The sequence below is a fragment of the Aquarana catesbeiana genome, linkage group LG05 (assembly GCF_042186555.1).
Source record: "Aquarana catesbeiana isolate 2022-GZ linkage group LG05, ASM4218655v1, whole genome shotgun sequence".
Lineage (NCBI taxonomy): Eukaryota > Metazoa > Chordata > Amphibia > Anura > Ranidae > Aquarana > Aquarana catesbeiana.
The window spans coordinates 145767561-145790137 of NC_133328.1; positions in this window are offsets into that span (position 1 = coordinate 145767561).

Genomic DNA, 22577 nt, shown 5'->3' on the forward strand with positions numbered 1-22577 from the left:
CCCTTACATCAGGGTCCTCAGAGAGCCCATCACGTTACCTGCCACAAGATGCAGCTTGTCACATACAGAGAGGCTAGTGTGTACAGAAGACAGGCTAGGGTGTACAGAAGACAGGCTAGGGTAGTTCAGAGTTCCCAACACCCCCATGGTCTGCACTCACCTGCAGCCTCCCCAGCTCAGGAGCTTGTGTGAGAAAGTTCCTCCCAACTCTATGATATGGGCAGAGCAAGGGAGGAGACTCGCTCTCACACTGATCTCTGGCTATCAGTGAAGCACCGAGTGCAGACTCAGTGATAGTGCCGCAGCTGTGCGGGACAGTGCTGTGTCAGGCAGCCCGCAACACTCCCATGGTAGGGCCGGACCTAGACTCATGGCTATGGGCCCCAGATTTGAGTCTATAGCTCCATTAGCCACCCCTAGTGATGCCACCGGTCGGAAGTAGGATAAGGTGCTGTGTTGTCCCAAGTGGTGAATGGGGAGGAACACCCCATAACATTTCTAAGCAAAAAATTGACCCCTGCTGAAAAAAGATATGTTGTTGTAGAATGTGAATGTCTAGCCATCAAATGGGCGCTTGAGCGATTCTATTACTATCTGTTAGGACAACAGTTTGGGCTCTTAACTGACCATGCCCATCTCAAATGGATGTCCCAAAATAAGGAGTAAAATGCAAGAGTGTTACCAGATGGTTCTTGGCTTCACAGAATTTCAAATTTATAGTAGAACATGACCAGGTAACCAACAAGCTAACACTGATGCCTTCTCCAGAGTTTGAGCATGGGGGAGGGGGATAGGTAGCAGGCTGCCTGTGCTGTCTCTGTCTCTGCGTGTTGCAGCACGCAGAGACAGTTCAAATAAATCTCTATGTACGAGGAGCCCGAGGACACCTGATCATCTTAACGGTTGCAGACCTGGAGAAGCCTCAAAGCCATATTTAAATAATGCTGGTTTGGCTGCTCTATTCGGGTAGCCCAACACATAGGTTAAGAGTCAGTGTGTGTCCTCCCTATCGGTGATGGCTTTCAGTATAACATCTATCGCTTTGGATCACTGGAGCTATTTGGACTTTTTATTTAATACATGGACTTTAAATTTATGTAACTCTTTATCTCACATGGTGGTTACTATTTTTAAGCACTGCATCTTTATAGTTATTTATAATTATATAACATTGTTAAAAGACCATATGTAATATAAAAAAAAGAAAGAAGAATACAAATAAAAATTAAAAAAGAAAATGAAAAAAAAGTAAAAAAAAAAAATATATTGAAAAAAGTGAAAAAATTAAAAAAATTAAAAATGAAAAAATAATAAAATAGAAATACATTTTTTTTATAAATAGGTAAAAATAAATAAATGAAAATACAAATAAGAAATAGTAAAAATGAAAATAAAATAAAAAATAAAATGAACAATATGAAGAATGAAAGTAAGAAAAGGAAGCTAAAAAAAATAAAAATAAAGTTAAAAAATATACGGGTGAAATTTTTTAAAATCAATTGACACAGTATAACACTGCCATTTACCAGTTGGACAAAAAAACAATTGAGGTCTAGTTCTATGTTTAACCCTTTAGGGCTCATAGTATTTAACAAATATATTCACTTTGTTTAGTTTTGGGAAATGCCCTTTTTTAAATTGCTTCTTCTCCAATTTGGCAAAATTCTGTTAATTCCGCAGAACTTCAGTGATGTGGGGTCCCCGTGAACCAATCTATAATGCCTGGGTAGACTATGTTGTTTGTAGCCCCTTTTAATAATATTCACATGTACATGCAGTCTTATTCCAAGCTTTCTAGTGGTTCTCCCCACATGGGAGGTATGTCACATGGGTACTCTCACAAGAAATAAAGTTGTCTACCTTAAATGTCTTCCCTTCACCTGGGACTCAAAATGAATAGTTTTCTTTTTTCTATTTTGTACTATTTTACACGCTACACATCTTCCACAGGTGAAGAAACCCACCTGGTCCAGAAATGTACCGTATTTTCCGGCGTATAAGACGACCTTTTCAGTTAAAAAAAAATGGGCAAAAGGCGGGGGTCGTCTTATACGCCAAGTATCAAATGCAGTCAGCTGTATGTCAGCCCGCCAGATGTGCGTTAATACTGTATGTAGCTTTGGCTACATATAGTATACACCACTGAGCCAATCCCAGCGAGCGATGTATTCCAATAATGAATACAGAACCTGCTCAGATTAGAGTAACAACCTCTGCCAATCCGAGCAGGCTACATACAGTAGACTGCTCAGATTGGCTTTGAGTCAGAGAGGCGCGGGCTGATGATGTTACAGCCCCTGCCAATCTGAGCAGGGTTTGTATTCATTAATAGAATATATCTCTATGAAGCCTCAGAAGGGGGGTCGTCCTATACAGTGAGTATAGGCAAAAACTGTAGAAATACAGTAGATTTAGGGGGTTGTCTTATACGCCCGGTCGCCTATACACCCGAAAATACGGTAGGTTTTTTGGTGGAGGTTGACCATGTTTTTGGCCAGCTTATTTCTCAGGGGGTTGCGTATAGACGAACTGATGTTTTATTGGTAGTATTTTACTTAATATTTCATCATTCAATGGAATTGGCCAGCGCCTGTTTGTATTGTCTAGAAAAACTCATAAAGGCTATTCCATAGTTGTTGACCCTTTTTTCTTTCTTTTCCAGCATCTCATCTCTATTCAGTTTTAGGACTGCTTCTTTTGTTTTGGCTAATTCTTTGAGGCCATATCCTTTTTCTTGGAATCTATCTATCATAATTGCTGTCTGACTGTCATAATCCGCTTCATCATCACAGTTTCTCCTTATTCTCATCATCTGTATCTTTGGTATCCCACTTAGCCATCTTGGATGATGACAGCTTCCTTTAGGAATGTACCTATTCCTGTCTACTTCTTTAAAGTAGGTTTGTGTTTTTAATTTACAATTTTTCTTATATATATAACTAGATCCAAAACATTAACATCCAAGCAAGGTCCATAAAGACATGGATGAGCGAGTTCGGGGTGGAGGAATTTGACTGGCCTGCACAGTCCTGACCTCAACCCGATAGAACACCTTTGGGATGAATTAGAGGGGAGACTGCGAGCCAGGCCTTCTCGTCCAACATCAGTACCTGACCTCTCAAATGTGCTTCTGGAAGAATGGTCAAACATTCTCATAGACATACTCCTAAACCTTGTGAACAGCCTTCCTAGAAGAGCTGTTATAGCTGCAAAGGGTGGGCCAACTCAATATTGAACCCTACGGACCAAGGGCGTAGCTACAGGGGTCACAGGGGTCGCAATTGTGACCCGACCCTATGCTCCATGGGGCCCGTGTGCCCCCTCGTACAGCTGAATAGGAGGGGCAGCATATAGAGGAACCGGTCCCCTCCTTCTGCATCCGCTGAAATTTGCCCGCTTCTTCTCCTTTCCTCCCTGCAGGCATTCAGCGGCTGCATGACGAGGGGAGCAGTTCCTGTATATGCTGCTGCTGCTCCTATTCAGCTACCCTCTACTGCCCCTGGGCCCTTGTGCTCTCTCCTGCACCACAGTGTATTCACTCTTGGGTTGCATTGTCAGAACAGGCGGGCAATGATAGGTTAAGTGGGCAGAGTGGTCCTGAAGAAGGTGAGGCTCTCCTGGGAAGCAGGGGCAGGGTCAGACCCAGTGGAGCAGTGGATCAGCTCCTTCATTATCTGGGCTCACCTTTGAGGTAGGCGGCTCCCCCTCCCCAGTCTGCACTTCATTGCACAGCTCTGTGTTGCTCAAGCTGGCACTGTCCTAGGTGCCCGGAACACCTCTCCATCAGTAGAATGTGGCATGTGGGTTGCTTGCTGAAGGGCTCTGAGCTGAGAGTGTCTCTCTCTCATAGAGCTCAGAGCCTGCACTGACAGTCCCCCCTCCCTCCTCCCTCGCACAGATGGGAGAGGAGAGAGCCAATCTGCTCCTTCTCCTCACGCCCCTCTTCTCCTGTGTGCACCACGGAAAGTTTGAAGCTAAGCAGCTGAATTTGATCATTCAGCCGGTGGGCTTCACACTTCCTGCGGTGCACACAGGAGAGGGGCGGGAAGAGAAGGAGCAGGTTGGCTCTCTCCTCTCCCATCCGTGTGAGGCAGGAAGGAGAGGGGACTGTCAGTGCAGGCTCTAAACTGTATGAGAGAGAGAGACGCTCTCAGCTCAGAGTACTGCTGATGGGCACTGATAGCGGTCATTGATGAGCACAGATAAGTGGCACTAATAGGCAGCACTGATGGACACTCATAGGCGGCATTGATGAGCACTGATAAGTGGCACTGATAGGCAGCATTGATAAGCATTTATAGGTGGCACTGATGGGCACTGATAGGTGGTATTGATGAGCACAGATAGGTGGCATTGATGAGCACTGATAGTTGGCACTGATGAGCACTGATAGGCAGCATTGATGAGCACTGATAGGCAGCACTGATAGGCGGCATTGATGAGCACTGATAGGTAGCTCTGATGGGCACTGATAGGCAGCATTGATGAGCATTCATAAGTGGCACTGATAGGCAGCACTAATGGGCCCTGATAGGTGGCATTGATGAGCACTGATAAGTGGCACTGATAGGCAGCACTGATGGGCACTGATAGGCGGTATTGATGAGCACTGATAAGTGGCACTGATAGGCAGCATTGATGAGCACTTGTAAGTGTCACTGATGGGCACTGATAGGTGGCATTGATGAGCACTGATAGGTGGCATTGATGAGCACTGATAGGTTGCACTGATGAACACTGATAGACAGCATTGATGAGCACTCATAAGTGGCACTGATAGGCATCACTGATGAGCACTGATAGGCAGCATTGATGAGCACTGATAAGTGGCACTGATAGGCAGAACTGACAGGTGGCATTGATGAGCACTGATAGGCAGCTCTGATGAGCACTCATAAGTGGCACTGATAGGCAGCACTGATGGGCACAAATAGGTGGCATTGATGAGCACTGATAAGTGGCACTGATAGGTGGCATTGATGAGCACTTATAGGTGGCACTGATGGGCACTGATAGGTGGCATTGATGAGCACTGATAGGCGACATTGATAAGCACTGATAGGCGACATTGATAAGCACTGATAGGCAGCATTGATGAGCAATGATAAGTGGCACTGATAGGTGGCATTGATGAGCACTGATAAGTGGCACTGATAGGCGGCATTGATAAGCACTGATAAGTGGCACTAATAGGCAGCACTGATGGGCACTGATAGATGGCATTGATGAGCACTGATAAGTGGCACTGATAGGCAGTATTTATGTGCGCTTATAGGTGGCACTGATGGGCACTAATAGGTGGCACTGATGGGCACTGATAGGCATCATTGATGAGCACTCATAAGCACTGATAGGCAGCACTGATAGGTGTCAGTTTTTAGCACAGATAGGTAGCCCTGATGGGCAATGATAGGCGGCATTGATCGGCACTGATAAGCAGAATTGATGAGCACTGATAGACGGCACTGATAGGCGGCATTGATGAGCACTGATAGGTGGCACTGATAGGCAGCACTGATGGGGCTGCACTGATAGGCTGCACTGATGGGGCTGCACTGATGATCAGAGCCCTGATTATTAGTGTAAACAATGTACAGACAGTTTTGCTGGTTAATAGCTCTCCTTTCCTTACACAGACACATCGTGGGAAGAAAGGACTGCCAATAACAGGCAAGTCTGTTTACAGCTGATCAAATGATAAAGGGCTGCTGTGACAGGCCCTTTAAGTGGGAGAATGTACACGGACGCCCTCCCAGAATTGGAAGCCCGGGGCTCGGATGGAATGGGAAGGGGGCCCTTCATGTTTTCTTGCAGTGGGAACCTATAGGTTCTTTTTAGTTCTCTTTGAAGCCTTAGAATGGGTGTCTCTGTAAGTCATTTGAACCTATAGGTTCTAGTTACGCCTCTGCTATGGACTAAGACTGGGATGCCATTAAAGTTCATGTGCATGTAAAGGCAGGTGTCTCAATACTTTTGACAATATAGCTGTTCAGCAGTGGCCTGGGGTGGCCATTGGCAACAATCATTAGATTGCATATTTATATTCTGTCTCATGTAAGTGGTTGAACCAAGTTGTGCTGCGGCACCATGCAGTTTGGCACGCATTAAAACATGCATGTTTGTAGATGCATGGGGGTGCCAATAGCAATTAATGACACTGCTGTGTGTCTGCTAAATGGCAGTATGTTTCTTTGTGTGTCGGGAAAGTAAGCGATTTTGCGAACACATAGGTGTGAACTTAACCTAAGGGGAGAATTTAATAAACTGAAGCAGACAGAATCTGGAGCAGATGTGAATAGGAACCAATCAGCTTCTAAGTTCAGCCTGTGCAGTTAAGCTTTGAAAATGAAAGATAGAAGCTGATTGGCTCCCATACACAGCTGCTCCAGATTCTGACTGCATCAGTTTTAGTAAATTGCCTTCTTAGTGTTGAAGTGAAGATGTACTTATACCGTTATCAATTTTAGACTTTTATTGATAAAGATATGTCTTGAAGATACCTGCTAGGGATATTAAAGTGGAACTTTATTCTCCCAATCAATATTGATCGTTGTTAATCCTTATGCAGTTAGCATTTAGGTAAGTATATCATATTCACTTATTTTAAACTTTTTTGTTATGCATTTCTTCAGTACTTTCTGGTTTCTTGCCTAGGCAAATGATGTCATACATCCCAGGAGTCTTCAAGTGGGGAGCAGAGGAGGAGGGGTTTTCTCAGCTAAGCACACTTTCCTGCATGCATGTTTGAGCTAAGGGCAGATTAATTTTGGGAGGTAAATGCTATGTGAATGATTTGCCCTTACTCAAGATTGCCATGGCCAGAAATGCTAGGGGGTGATTTTCAAAGTGGTTTCTCAGCAAAATAAAGCATGGAGACATGGATGGGTGAGTTTGCTTTGAATATTAAAAATGAATGAAATAGTGTTTTTGGTTTGTGGTGCTCAGATGCAGTGAATATCCACTTTAAGTAGACAGGATAGAGAATGGGTTTGTGGGAGGCCATGTCAGTGTGTACATGAGTCATGTGCAATATTTTTATTGTTCTAATTAGCACACAGATAGATGGTGCAGATGTCAGATTAGTAGTCATCTCTGATGGCCAAATTTCTTGGGAAGCAATCTGTCTACTACTAAGGGAGAGACTTAGGTGACCCATTGCTCTGGGGTGCAATCTCAGGCAGCTTATTCTGCCCAATTATCCAATCAGAGAATGACAAAATTGAATTTGAAGCAAATCTATCCCATTTGAAACAAAATTGTAATGTCCACAGAATACACTGAAACTATGTAGGAATTACTTCTACTTTTGAAAGACTCTACTGCAGGGGTAGGCAAACTTTTGAGCACAGTGTGCCGAAAAATGTTTTCAAAGAAATTGATTGTGCTTACCCTCCGAGGCAGCGCTGGGACTGGGTGGGCCCGAGAAGAAGGTCGTCGGGGGCCCGCAGGAGTCCTGAAAGTTTCAGCAGGTGGCACTGGCGGGCCTCCTGCAGCAGCCCGGCCCTAGGACCATGGCCGAACTGACCGACCGGTCAGTCCGCCCCTGCAGATATGTGCACATTGCTTCCATACATAACAGGGAATTAACTAAGCTCCCTGTGCAATTATAGTGACACAAGAAACTGGAGTGGCGTGTGCCACATTAAATACACTATATTACCAAAGGTATTGGGACACCTCACTTTACACGCACATGAACATTAATGGCATCCCAGTCTTAGTCCGTAGGATTCAATATTGAGTTGGCCCACCCTTTGCAGCTATAACAGCTTCAAATCTTCTGGGAAGGAAGACCACATGGTTTAGGAGTGTGTCTATGGGAATGTTTGACCATTCTTCCAGAAACGCATTTGTGAGGTCAGGCATTTATGGTGGACGAGAAAGTCTGGCTCACAGTCTCCGCTCTAATTCATCCCAAGGTGTTCTTTCGGGTTGAGGTCAGGACTATGTGCAGGGCAATGAAGTTCCTCCACCCCAAACTCGCTCATCCATGTCTTTATAGACCTTGCTTTGTGCACTGGTGCAAAGTCGTGTTGGAACAGGAAGGGGCCACCCCCAAACTGTTCTCATAAAGTTGGGAGCATGAAATTGTCCAACATGTCTTGGTATGCTGACGCCTTAAGGGTACCCTTCACTGGAACTAAGGGACCAAGCCTAACCCCTGAAAAACAACCCTACACATAATTTCCCCTCCACCAAATGATTTGGACCACTGCTCAAAGCAAGGTCCATAAAGACACGGATGAGCGAGTTTGGGGTGGAGGAACTTGACTGGCCTGCACAGAGTCTTGACCTCAACCCAATAGAACACCTTTGGGATGAATTAGAGCAGAGACTGCGAGCCAGGCCTTCTCGACAACATTAGTACCTGACCTCACAAATGCGCTTTTGGATGAATGGTCAAACATTACCATAGACACACTCCTAAACCTCGTGGACAGCCTTCCCAGAAGAGTTGAAGCTGTTGTAGCTGCAAAGGGAGGGCCAACTCAATATTGAACCCTACGGACTAAGGCTGGGATGCCATTAATGTTCATGTGCGTCTAAAGACAGGTATCCCAATACTTTTGGTAACATACTGTAAGTAGATGACCTGTTTCAGGTTTTTGATGCATGGTTGTGCATAGCCATGCTCATAGAAAACCAATGAGCTTGACAAATAAAGAAAGAAGCTGTGATAAAGAGCAAGCTACAATGAACATATTTGCAATTCATAGATAAATACAAAAACTTTTCAGAAGCTAATTAAACCTGAAGATAAATATAGGAGGCCCAAGTGCCTCCCAGACATGTTATTTTTTGTAAATTCACCATTATTATTTATTAGGATTGTATGCATACTGTTTCCTTGTTTACTTTCATTCAGCTTTGTATTTTCTTTTAAACATTTCATAAAGAATTATAGCATTTGAATGCAAACTATAGTGAAGGTCTTACTAGTTTTATTGCTTTTACATACAAATAATTATTTCATATAAAATAGCTTATATTTCATGTTTGCTGGTTCTTTAAACAATGTTTATGCTTATCTAGGAAACGTGTAAAATAATTCTGCAGAATAGGAACAACGTTCAATATCCTGTGAAGCAGCAAACAGATTATCACAGGAGATTTCTTTATGTTTAAGTACACCAAGAAAATTAAATATGAAGCTGATTGAAGCTTATCCAGAGCTTATCAAAGACATAAGAATCAGTGGAGTGTGTGCAGCAAAGATATTCATGGTAAGCAAACTTTAAATCAGGGCAAATTTTTGGAGATGATAAGAGTGTGGCTTGATTATAGGAAAGCCAAGAATCTGAGATATGGATTTAGAGCAGGTTATTAACTAGCAATAGACATATCTTTATATCTATAAATAGAGTAACAGGGCTAGATGAGACGTTTAAATAATCAGTCAGGGATCTTAAGTTAAAAGGAAACTACAATGTATTTTTCACTGAGCACACATTTCAAGGCGTTATTGCAGCTTTTACCTTGAAGTGACTTTCACATTTTCACAGTTTTACTTTTGTAATAAATGTAGCAATTTGCAGATGGGCCACTAGATGGAGCTCTGTGTTTGACTCAGCATCACGCATCCTGTTTATGTTAAAGCGGAAATAAATCTGCAGCGTGACACAGGGGCGTTTGCCTTAATGTGCAAGTACGCACAGCATAAAACCGCTTTGCATTGAATTGCACCGTAAACAACTGATGGTATAAGAAAACAGACAGAGAATGCTTTGTTTACCATGAGCAGTCAACAAGTAAAACACAACCATTGGCATCATTTAAAAGAAGGAAATAGAGTCTTTATTTCTAAAGAAAAATATGACTGCCCCATATATACATCATTTAAAGCTTTGCATAAAAACAAAGCTTTTTTTAAATTTTAAATTTTTTTTAGGCTCCATGCACACTGTACGTTAAAATAACGTTATAAAAATGCCAGTAGCTTTGCAGTGAGTCTTTCAACATTTTTTTACATTTTTGCAATAGCGTTTATTAGCGTTTTTCCGCATTAGCGCTTCTTAGCGTTTATAGCCGTTTATCAGCCTTTATGAGCATTTGCCGTTTTTTGTGGTCAGAAAAACGACTCCTGAATGCGATTTTATGGTGGTCAGAAAACAGCCCATAAACTCCACTGCTGATAAACATCCAAAAACATCCATGTGTGCATGGACACATAGGATAACATAAAGGGGAGTTTATTGGATGTTAAAAAAAAAACGCCCAAACTCCCAAAAACGGCCATTTATGGTTCAATAAGTTTTTATTGATTTTTTTTTTCACAAATATATAAACATATAAACAAAAAGAAAACAAAATGAAGGAATGTAAACAGTGCCATTTACCTGACAACAGGCCTCCTGGTGTACAAATATTTCTTACAAATGCTGAAATAGTGCAATCGTATACTAGTGCAAATGTCACTATAAATAAAGCTTTACGTTAAACCCGTAGAACGAGTGTCTGTTGACGTATAAACATTAACTACCCTGGGCAGGGGTGCCCCTTTGGGAGCCTGCTGCACCCCGGGACTCAGGGAGTCTGGAAAAACGAACTAAAACATAGGTTGTCAGGAGTGTAATTAGTGACAAGATTAGATTTCCGATTTCTATTTAAATAAAAGGAGATCTTATAGGTCGTGTTGCATCTAAAGAGGAATACAGGAGACATGAAAGAGGGAGAGAAGAAAAACAGAATAGAAGAAGGCGGAATAAGTGTAGGATAAAAGAATAGTAGGGGGGGGTGGGGGGTGGGGAGACAGCGAGCCTCAGTCTATAGACAAGGCGTAAACTTTAAGTCTATGGTCCGGTGAATGTGGCGTTTTTAGCTCCTAAGTGGAGTTCTTAGTCAAGAGTCTTTGTTTGAGTTTGTCTGAGGTAGAGTAATTCCTCCAGATACTCCAGACAAAAGAGAACTTAGCTTGTTTGTCCAATGCTTTGGCCTGCATTTCTTCCATTAGCATGAAATTGTTTACCTCACTTACCCACTCAAATAGAGAGAAGGGCGTAGTGGTTTTCCAATATCTGGGTATGAGTTGTCTACCTGCACTAACAAAAAATTTCAGTAGGCTGTTTTTTTGTGATTTGATTGTCCCTGGTAAGATGGATAGAAGAGCAATAGAGGGTGATGGCAACAGTGGCTTATCATAAATGTCTGAGTAAATCTGAAAAATTTGAGTCCAAAATTGGAGAAGCACATCGCATTCCCACCAAATATGTATATAGGTACCTTTCATCGAGTTGCATCTCCAGCATCTGTCTGAGTTGGATGGGAACATGATCCTGAGAGTAGTTGGGACCCGATACCACTTCGACAACAGTTTATAGTTTTTCTCTTGTGTATAGCTTGATATGGAGGTTTTGTTCGTAAAAAGGAAGGCTTTACTCCACTCTGCCTCAGTTATTTCTTTCCTGACCTCCACTGACCATTTAGTAGTATAGCTAGGTAGGGCTTCGTGGGTATGGTCTAAGATTGATTTACCAAAAACGGCCATTTATGATCTTCAGTGTGCATGGAGCCTTAATACAGTGGACCATGCAAAAAATGCAATATCTATTTATACTGTCAGGGACACGGACTTTGCATTGTGCCCAGAGGATTGGCTTTAACACACATTGATAAGAGTGGTAAATGCTCGGTATAAGATACCAAGTGGATCTCTATTACATGCAGGGTGGATTTGATTTAAATCACTAGTAAAAGGGCTTGATTTAAATTCACTCAATTTAAATAAATTTTTTTTTTAAGAACAACTGTCATCTCTGTCCCGTAGCTGCTCCTCATCTGACCCGATGTTGAGTCACCGACAGTTCCATTCACATTAATGGGACGGCTGGTGATGCGGCAGTGACACAACAAGGTGAGGGATGTGGCGGCAGCAGGTGAGTGGATGCCCGCTAACAGGCGCTTCCATGATGGGCCTGAAATGACAGGTGCTCTTTAAATGTAAGGACTCATTCTTGCTGGCAGTTAGAATCTTTAATATTTACAAACACAATGAATGTTTCCTATTTAGAATAATAAGCTGTCAGGTTAGTAAAACAGCGATATCAGAACCGGTTCAATCATACAGTTTGTAGTGTATATAGATTTGCAAAACAATGAGATAAAGGAATATTCCTGAACTTTGTTTTATCTCATGGTTACTGTGAAATTGTGTGAATGCCTCAATGCAATGCAGGTTATCTCAGTTTGCAGAGCTTGGATTCATTAAATGAGTTTACCAAAAATGTAAATATTGCAGAATAAACAGTCTCATGCTACATAACTAAACTCCATTTCATGCTGAATAAACTAAATTATTAATGTAGCTTAAATAGAAAACTATCTTTAGATAGATTTTCACTACAAAAACATTTTATCAAAACACATAAAAATAAAAAAAATCAGATTTAAATGAAAAAAAATCAGATTTTTTTAGATTTAAAAAAGAAATAAATCATTGATTTGTATCCACCCTGATTACTTGTATATCTAAAAGAAAAAGGAAACACACACACAAAAAAAAAGGATATACATTCCAATTAAATATGTTTTAAAATTGTTTCAAGAGTGAATATAAGCTATTAGTAGTAGCTTGATATCTGGGTTATGTAGTGAGTTATGAGTACATTTTAGAATGTGTGCAGGTCACAGGTCTAGGTTAATGTTCTGCTGATGTTTCTACTGATGTAGAGCAATTATTTTTGCTGCCTTTGTCAAATGTATATGTTTCCACATCTCAGCTCCTTCAGCCTGCAGCACGCACACTTTTAGATCAGATCACCACAGCTCTTTGCTGCTGCAGGGAGAGCTTTTTACAGTTTATTTATTACATGTACATATAGAGCGCCATAAAATATATATTTTTATATATATACAGTATCTCACAAAAATGAGTACACCCCTCACATTTTTGTAAATATTTTGTTATATCTTTTCATCTGACAGCACTGAAGAAATGATTTGCTACAATGCTTGTATAACAGTGTGAATTTGCTGTCCCCTCAAAATAACTCAACACACAGCCATTAATGTCTAAACTGCTGGAAACAAAAGTGAGTACACCCCTAAGTGAAATTGTCCAAATTGGGCCCAAAGTGTCAATATTTTGTTGGCCACCATTATTTTCCAGCACTGCCTTAAAGGCAGTTAAATAACAAACATGTCATACTTCCACTGTGCAGTTCGTTTTGCACAGAGTGCATCTTCTGGAGTCACCCGGCGGCGCTATCAACTACTCCCTGCATCGGGAAACCCCCTAGGAGAAGCACTCTCCCTGGGGGTTACCGTGCGGGCGAGCTCCCGAGTCTGGCTTTTGCGTCCATAGACACAGAATGCCGGACTTGGCCCCACCCCCCGGCGCCCGCATCATTTAATTTGATTGATAGCAGTGGGAACCAATGGCTGCGCTGCTATCAATCTATCCAATCAAGAGCTGAGACAATGGGGAGAGAGGGAGTAAAATGGGGAGCTGGTCAGTGTCAGAAGTTTTTTCACCTTAATGCATAGGATGCATTAAGGTGAAATTACACGAGGGTTTACAACCCCTTTAACCCTCTTGGGCATGGAGTTCACCAGAGCTTCACAGGTTACCACTGGAGTCCTCTTCCACTCCTCCATGATGACATCACGGATTTGGTGGATGTTAGAGACCTTGCGCTACTCCACCTTCCGTTTGAAGATGCTCCACAGGGTTTAGGTCCAGGGCAATTTTTTCCACTGGGCACGCTGAGCAGTTGCCCGGGGGCCCCACTTGCCTGGAGGGCCCCATCCAGGGCCGATCCTCAGAGCTGCAACCTGCTGCTTAAGATGACTGACTGCACTGGTTGCTCACTTGCTAGAATTGCTGGCCGGCGCCCGGCATCTAGCTAGCAACCAGTGACGTCAGTCAGAGGCCGCGGCCGCCCCAGCATTCATAGCGCACCGTGGCCACCCCTAGCGGCTAGTGAACAAGCTCCGCCCACCTATGCCATGTTTTTCAGACAGCGTGGAGAGGGAGCAGAGTGGAAAGACGGCCCTGATTGATAGGTGGCACTGCCTTGCTGCTGTGAGTGACACACTGTACTGCACTAGGCTGGCGGCCTCAAGTAAGTCTAACACTGTCTACTTAAGTAAGTTCAAGTTGTGCATCAAACACAGCCACTGTCTGTGCCCCTCAAAAGCTGCCACTGTGCCCATCAAACACAGCCACTGTGCCCATCAAAGCTGTCACTGTGCCCATCAAACACAGCCACTGTGCCCATCAAAGCTGCCACTGTGCCCATCAAACACAGCCACTGTGCCCATCATAGCTGCCACTGTGCCCATCAAACGCAGCCACTGTGCCCATCAAAAGTTATATTGTCCAAACGTCGTGTTAATGTTTAAACACTGATTTTGTTGGAAGTACCAATAAATATAGCCTTATTGATAATTTGCATTTTTATTCTCGTGCATGATTGTGTAGACAGGGCCCCAGTGCACTGTATTGCCCGGGGGCCTATAATGCTCTTAAGATGGCCCTGTTTAGGTCTGGAGACATTCTTGGCCAGTCCATCACTTTTACCCTCAGCTTCTTTAGCAAGACAGTGGTCGTCTTGAAGGTGTGTTTGCAGTCATTATAATGTTGGAACACTGCCCTGAGGCCCAGTCTCCGAAGGGAGGGGATCATGCTCTGCTTCAGTATATCACAGTACATGTTGGCAATCATGGTTCCCTCAAGGAACTGTAGCTCCCCAGTTCCAGCAGCACTCATGTAGCCCCAGACCATTACACTCCCACCACCATGCTTCACTGTAGGCAAGCACACTTGTCTTTGTACTCCTCACCTGGTTGCCGCCACACACGCTTGACACCATCTGAACCAAATAAGTTTATCTTGATCTCATCAGACCTCAGGACATGGTTTCAGTAATCCATGTCTTTAGTCTGCTTGTCTTCAGCAAACTGTTTGTGGGTTTTCTTGTGCATCATCTTTATAAGAGGCTTCCTTCTGGGACAACAGCCATGCAGACCAATTTGATGCAGTGTATGGTCTGAGCACTGACAGGCTGACCCCCCAATCCTTCAATCTCTGCAGCAACGCTGGCAGCACTCATACATCTATTTCCCAAAGACAATCTCTGGATATGACGCTGAGCACGTGCACTCAAACTCTTTGGTCGACCATGGCGAGGCCTGTTCTGAGTGGAACCTGTCCTGTTAAATTGCTGTATGGTCTTGGCCACTGTGCTGCAGCTCAGTTTCAGGGTCTTTGCAATCTTCTTATAGCCTAGGCCATCTTTATGTAGAGCAACAATTTTTTATTTAAATCCTCAGAGAGTTCTTTGCCATGAGGTGCCATGTTGAACTTCCAGTGACCAGTATGAGAGAGTGAGAGCGATACCACCAAATTTAACACACCTACTCCCCGTTTACACCTGAGACCTTATAACACTAATGAGTCACATGACATCGGGGAGGGAAAATGGCTAATTGGGCCCAATCTGTACATTTTCACTTATGTGTGTACTCACTTTTGTGAGATACTGTTTAAATATATATATATATATACATATATATATACAGTATATATATGTATATATGACACTCCCATCAGTCTTTGCCCTCAAGGAGCTTACAATCTAAGGTTCCAAACTCACATTCTAGGGTTAATTTAGACAGAAGCCAATTAACCTATGTCTTTGGAGTGTTGGTGGAAACTGGAGTACTCAGGAAAAATCCACGCAGGCACAGGGAGAACATGCAAACTCCAGGCAGGTATTGCTGTGGTTGGAATTTAAACCGATGACCCTAGTGCTGCTAGATGTGCTGCCCATAGTTTAGAATACCAGTTAAAAGCTTGTCTTTGTGTGAGCACTTGAATTCTACAAATCCCAGTGCTTGGCGTGAGTATACAAATGTACAATCACACTATGCAAACTCTATCTATGATAACCTCTTGGTTTAATCAAGGCTGTTGTATTTAATTTATTTATAAAAAAAGAGCCAGGAACTTTGATGCGTTGACCTATCATTTTTGGGTGAACTGGCCATTTAAAGAAAAGCTGTCCTTTTGCACATACAGAGTTTACTTAACCCCCGCTTCCCCAGCAACACATGCCTACCTTTTCTTTGCTCCCCAGCAGCTTCATATAGCCATCAGGAATTAGGAAATCACTGAATATATCATGTACCTGGTTCAAAGCCAAAGTGATGACAGGGTCTCACTTTGATATGGTAGACAGAGGATGAGAAGAGCACAGAGTGGCATGGATGCACACTTCTTGTACCAGGCTCTTGAGGTGGCTTGGCTGTGAAGCATACATCCAAAATTTCTGAGATGGGAATGAGGTACACCTATTAGCAAAAGTATGTAGGTATAGGACACACCCCCTGTAAAGGAGAATTATAAAAAAAATTAGTTAAACCCACAAGTTCTCTTTTTACCGCCACTATTCCTTTATACTGGTTTTTGAAATGTACAAATGTAGCAATTTAGAAATTGGATGAAAGGTTTAGCACTGGGAAACACTTTTTGAAAGATAAAAATTGCATTTTATTTATATGTATATACTATACAGATCAGACCAAAATGAGGGGCAAATGAGGAGAAAAGAGGGACAGAGAGACTTTGTTTCAAACCAGGGACAGTCCCTCGAAATCAGGGACAGTTGGGAGGTGTGGCTGAAGTGATCTCGAAGACAGGAGGCAAGGATGGGTGATGGATGTTCCTGAAGTGCAGGGCTGCAGAAGTAGTCACTGCAGAAAGCAAGGTGCAGATTGGATCAGCAGGCTGCAAATGTAGTCTGAGAAGAGCCGAATCATAGAGACAAGCAGCACAAACACAGGTAGAGTAACAAACAGAGTCCTGGTTAGGAGGCAGGCCAAGGTCATATTGGGAAATGAGTAGAGGTAAACCATAGTAACTTACCAGGTCAGCAACAGAGAGGCAAGGTAGAAGCAAGTCCAAGACAGGAAAGGTCTGCAACAGGCAGGCAAGTAAAGACATGTCCAAAGGCAAGTCAGTTTAGCAGTGATGGGAATAGAAGAAGGTCCAAAGGCTAGCCAGGTCAACAAAGAGTAGGCATACAACTGGATCATGTTCAGGACTAAGGGTAATAGCTGAAGACTTCCCAGATAATCCTCATTTCACCTCTGCTCCTTAAATACACCAGCTAGTGCCAGTACAGGAATTGGGCATGTGTGCTTGTCTGTCTGCATGACCATATGTTCTCTAGACCATGTGATTGCACAGTGTGCTGGCTATAACCCAATACATGTGACAGCACTGGTTCTAGGAACAACACTGTCAAATGTTAAGATAATCCTCTATTCTGAGTATCTTTGACTGCAAGACTCACTGTTCACACAGTGCTGTCATTTCTCTCTCCAAAATGCTGAATGTCATGATAGGGAAGCAAATGCTGGCATCCTGTCAATGGCATGCTGTCCATTGAGATGAAGAAATAGCACATATAGAGCGTAATGAATTCCCAAAGAAAAAGAGTCCAAATGTATGGCTGCAGCTCTTCCAGTATTCGATAGGCTCTGTGCACTAGAATAAACAAAGCAGAAGGTGCCATCATCTAAGAGTATACATTTAAGCATGATGTAAAACAAGGAGGTTAAAATGCACTCACAAAGGTAGAAGAAAACAAGCACATTATCAGTCCTTGGACACTTGCAGAACTTGGTGGGGAGCTTCCGTTTCCGCTTCCAGTCCCGGCGCTGGCTTGCATTCCAGCATGGTTACAGCCTTTGCTTAGAGATTCCATCCTCCTTCAGCCAAACTCCGATGCTCCCAGGCGCCAATCTGACAGCTTCTCCTCTGCCTCCCCACCGAGCCCTGTAAGCGATTATGGACTGACGATGAGCTTGTTTTCTTCTACCTTTGTGAGTGCATTGTAACCTCCTTGTTTTACATACTGCTTTTAATAAATTGATACAATTAGATGGTGGCGCCTTCTGCTTTCTTGTTTGTCCATTGAGAGAGCTGTGCCGCGGCCATAAATCCTGTGTACCTGCGCAGGAGTGACATAATTGCAGCTTGGCTATTCAAGTGGCTGGAGCCTGCGAACCCGGAAAGGATAGCTGAGTGAAGAGAGTAGCCCTGTCAGCGGTGACAGCGCACCGCTGGAGGGCTTTGTTTTAGAGGAAGTCTTTGCAATGCATACTAGCACATTATGCTCTTAATTTGCAAGTGGAAGAGTTTTTTTTTTTTGCAGTTTACTACCACTTTAAAGTATATGTGAACCCTTACCTTGTAAAATAACCTATTCCATTTAAAAGCGAAATGCAAGGCAAAATGTTTGTGTGTATATATAAAAAAATATTCAAATACCTTTTTTTTTGCTATAAGTGATCACATGATCTGTGTTCTCAGCTGAAAAAGGGGTTTAGATAGGTGAGGGTGGGGACTGCAGGGGGGCGGGGGGGCAGCAGCGGGCAGAGAAGCAGTAGTACAGAGAAGAGAGAAGAGCAGAGCAGCAAGAGATACCCGGGGAGGGCATATCAGCACCAGTCTTGCCCATTGGAGGACAGACAGACTGTGCTCCCAGCACAGCCAGAAAACTGACCAAGCTAAGATGTCTGTGCTCTCATGTCTAGGGTGATCATTTTGAAACAAGTAAACAGGGGGACTGGCAGGATCACTAGGTATTTCACACAAAGGAACCAATGCAAAGAGAACCAGATACTTTTTAACACAAGTACATGGCAGTGGCGTAACTAGAACCTTCAGGGCCTCAATGCAAGAAACCATGAAGGGCCCTTGGCTGGGGCCCTTCCCTCCATGCTTGGTGGCAAAACGCTAGGGCCTGGTCACAAGTGCAACCTTTGTGACCCTGGTAGTTTCGCCACCGGTGTCAGTAGTTTTTTTTTTTTTATTCTTCTTATTTTATTTTTTATGTTTTATTTTTACCATTTCCTTTTTTTTTTCTTTATACAATATTTTTTTTAATGTTTTTTTTTTTTTTTTTTTACTATTTTTTTTAGCCCCGTTGGGGGGCTTTGGTGAGATATCAGGGCTCTAAACAGACCCTGCAGCAATGGGCCAGGTTGCAATTGCAACACTTGTAGGTATGCCCCTGGTACAAGGTGCAACAGAAATACAGAATATCAGGAATCTGAAATGCAGGGGTAATATACACTTTAGGAGAAACTTGTGAGCTTAGAAATATGGGAGCTTCCACTCCTGATTTATCTTTTAAAGTGATGGCTCTAGAGCTGTCATCCCTATTCTGAATATACTGAAGTCTGAAAGGCCCAAACTCCTCTTCCACATACTGTTTCCGTGTGTCTCAGCCAAGATTCTGATGATAGACCGGAACCTGCATCATTAGTAACAAGTCAGCAACTGCAGCTATCTTATAAATTCTTTTTAATGTTATTATTTTTGGAAACAAAGCAAAATGCAGCATACTTTCTTCCAGTGACTGTAATATATCTAGTGCTATTTATATAGCGCATCTTTTTTTTTTTTTTGCTTTGGAAATAGATGCAAAAAGAAAACAGAATGTACAGTGTGCGTTCATATCTTAATCAATTTTTTATTTAAAATTGGCAGGCGTGCTGGAGAAGCTCAAATTCACTTTTAAGCCGTAGTGTTTTCCTTCACAGATCTGGGTTTAAAAATATAAAACCAAAATAGAAAATGAATGTATTAAATACCATTACATAACAATGAAGCTGCTCATTATCTTACATAGGATATAGAAAGCAAATTAAAACTTGGTCAAGGCTTGGATTACATTTTTCTGATACTATTAAATAAGACTTGCCTTATTACAAAATGATGCAAATGGCGGTCACTCTATGCATACAAGTCTGGAGGTTCAAGCCTGGTATTAAAAATAATGAGGATCAAATTTATTGTATAAGAGGAATTCAAAAAACAAAACACCAAGTCAGATGTAGGTGGCCAGGAAACTGGTGGAGGTACCTACAAAAATTTAGTCTGATTCTTATGCCGTGTACACATGAGCGGAATGTCCGACAGAAAAAGTCCGACGGGAGCTTCTCATCATATATTCTGATTGTGTGTATGCCCCATTGGACTTTTTACGTCGAAAATTCTGACGGACCTAGAAAGAGAACATGTTCTAAATTTTTCAGACGGAACCAATTCCTATCGGGAAAACCGATCGTCTGTATGCTGTTCTGACGTACCAAAAACGCATGCTCTGAAGCAAGTACGAGACGGAAGCTATTGGCTACTGGCTATTGAACTTCCGTTTCATAGTCCCGTCGTACGTGTTGTACGTCACCGCGTTCTGGACGGTCGGAATTTGGTGTGACCGCGTGTATGCAAGACAGCTTGAGCGGAATTCGGTCGGAACTCCGTCGGAAAAACCTTCAGAGTTTATTCAGACGGGAAAACCGGTCCTGTGTACAGGGCATTAGTGATTCTTCTAACCCACCCCTGAAATGCCATATTTGATAATGGTGGTGAGGGCCAGGAAAAGATTGGGAACACTTGGCTTGTAAGGAATATGGATCTAGTTGGTCCTTTCATGGAAGGGACACTTTCCTGTATGCTAAAGAATGGGGACTACAAAAAGCCTGGAGGGATTAATGGGCATGGTGAAAGGTGTCATGTTTTCATACCTACTGTAGATATATATGTTAAAAAGAGATGATTGTAAGGAAAAAATTGTAAACAATTCAGTACTGTAACCCCTGCTTGCTGATTGTATGCATATATTCGGCCTCACTGAAGTGCGTCCTCTACTTGGAGGCTGCATATATGTGTGCCTGTGTTTGTGCTCAGGCATGCTGTCACTGAGAGTCCTGGGTCCTGTATGAACGATCAAGAACTGGAAAGCCTGGTTCCTGATCACCTGCTTGCTGTGATTGGCTATCATAGTGATCAATCACTGTAAAGCCCACCCCGTGTATGCTTTCTCCTCTGAATGAAGCGTAAGATACAATTGTATTCTTTTTTTTTTTTTAGCAAACAGTTGTGCTTTATTGAAATGTGTATCTTTTACAGCATATGTAGAGAGACAGCTTATTGTCGGACACAAATTGAGCATACATAGTATATCAAAGCCGCAATGTATAGAGTCACCAACTTTTACTGAGAATTATGCATACAAATAAGTGTTCACAGGTCAAAATAACCTTGCATGCTATTGTACCTCCCAGAGGATGCAGTGTCGAAATATGGACAGAGGGACACACCACACATCTGGACCTAACCCTTCATCATTGGGGGAAGAACCATTTAAGTAAGATCTCTTTTTTGGCATAGTAGAGAAGGTAGGCTATAAGAAGTTTAGAGTGGTCAGAGCGCTGGTCATCATCTGGGATACCCAGTAAGGCCAAAGAGGGAGTGGGGGTTAGGTCAAGTTGTAGTCATAGGTTAACTTCGTCAAAAAACGCTTTCCAGTACGTCTGTATGGAGGGGCATTCCCAGAACATGTGTATGTATGAACCCGGTTGGAGTTGACACTGAGGGCAGGCAGGGTCTCGTTCAGGGAATAATAGATCCTGTGAAGGAACTTGACCTGGATCAGCTTATCTCGTGACAAAATCTCAAGTTTAGGGCCTTATTCTAGGCTATCTTCCCAGTCTTCTTTGTTTAGAGAGGGAATGTCCCCTTTCCAGTATTCCCAAAGCTTCTCCATTCTAGGTACAGCAGTACAAAGGAGGGCATTATAAAGTGCTGTCAGTGGTTTGTTTAGGCCCCCAGATACTAACATGTCCTTGATAAAGTCTACCTTGAGTGTCAGGTTCTGAGGGAACTGGGCCGTAGTCGCTGGAAGTACCGGAACAGCAACCAGCCCGGCAAATTGAACCTCTGAGACAACTGGGAGAAATTTGAAAGAGCACCCCCGGGCATGATATCCCCGATAGTCTTGATCCCATATCGTGGCCACAGCTGGGAGTCCTAGATGGTACGGAAATGGGAGAGTGTAGGATTGCCCCATTGGGGTTGGGATGGAGACAACTGGCCCGGGATGGAGAAGCGGCGCGTTTCCGCTTTCCACATTCGCCATGTAACCTTCGTTGGCCCAGGGAGGATGCGATACGCCCTTGGCCCCCTATAAATGGCATTACAAAGATCCTGCAGGGAACCCAAAAAAGCAGCCTCCAAACAGGTGGCCACATTGGCTCTAGAACTCTGGAAACCAATATGCGGATACTAGTACAGCTGCCCAAAAATAAAAAGTATTTCACATGTACACATTTTTTGTTTCTTCTTTTTATTTGAGTTTTTATGTTTTGCACTTATATATTTTTACCACTCATGGAGTCATTTACTTGCTCTCAGTAGATTGTGGTTTTTACTACTACCCACATGTATTCACATCTATGTGTGTATTTTCATATAATTAGCGCACTTTATTTATTTTTTATTGCCCAAAAATAGACTTTAAAATTAGGTAATGCCAGGCCTCCCAACTGTGAGGGGAGGGACAGCATAGCCCTATCCAGACAGGGGGAAGCCCCATTCCAAAGAAATGAGCTCACACAGGTCTCTATTTCTTTAAAGAATGAGGTCAGTACCCAGATTGGACAGTTACGGAATATGTAGTTGAATTTTAGGAGAAGCATCATTTTGACTAAGTTGATTCGACCTAGTAAGTTCAGTGGTAATCCAGACTAGGACGTGCAACTTGTTTTGAGTGATGTTAGGAACG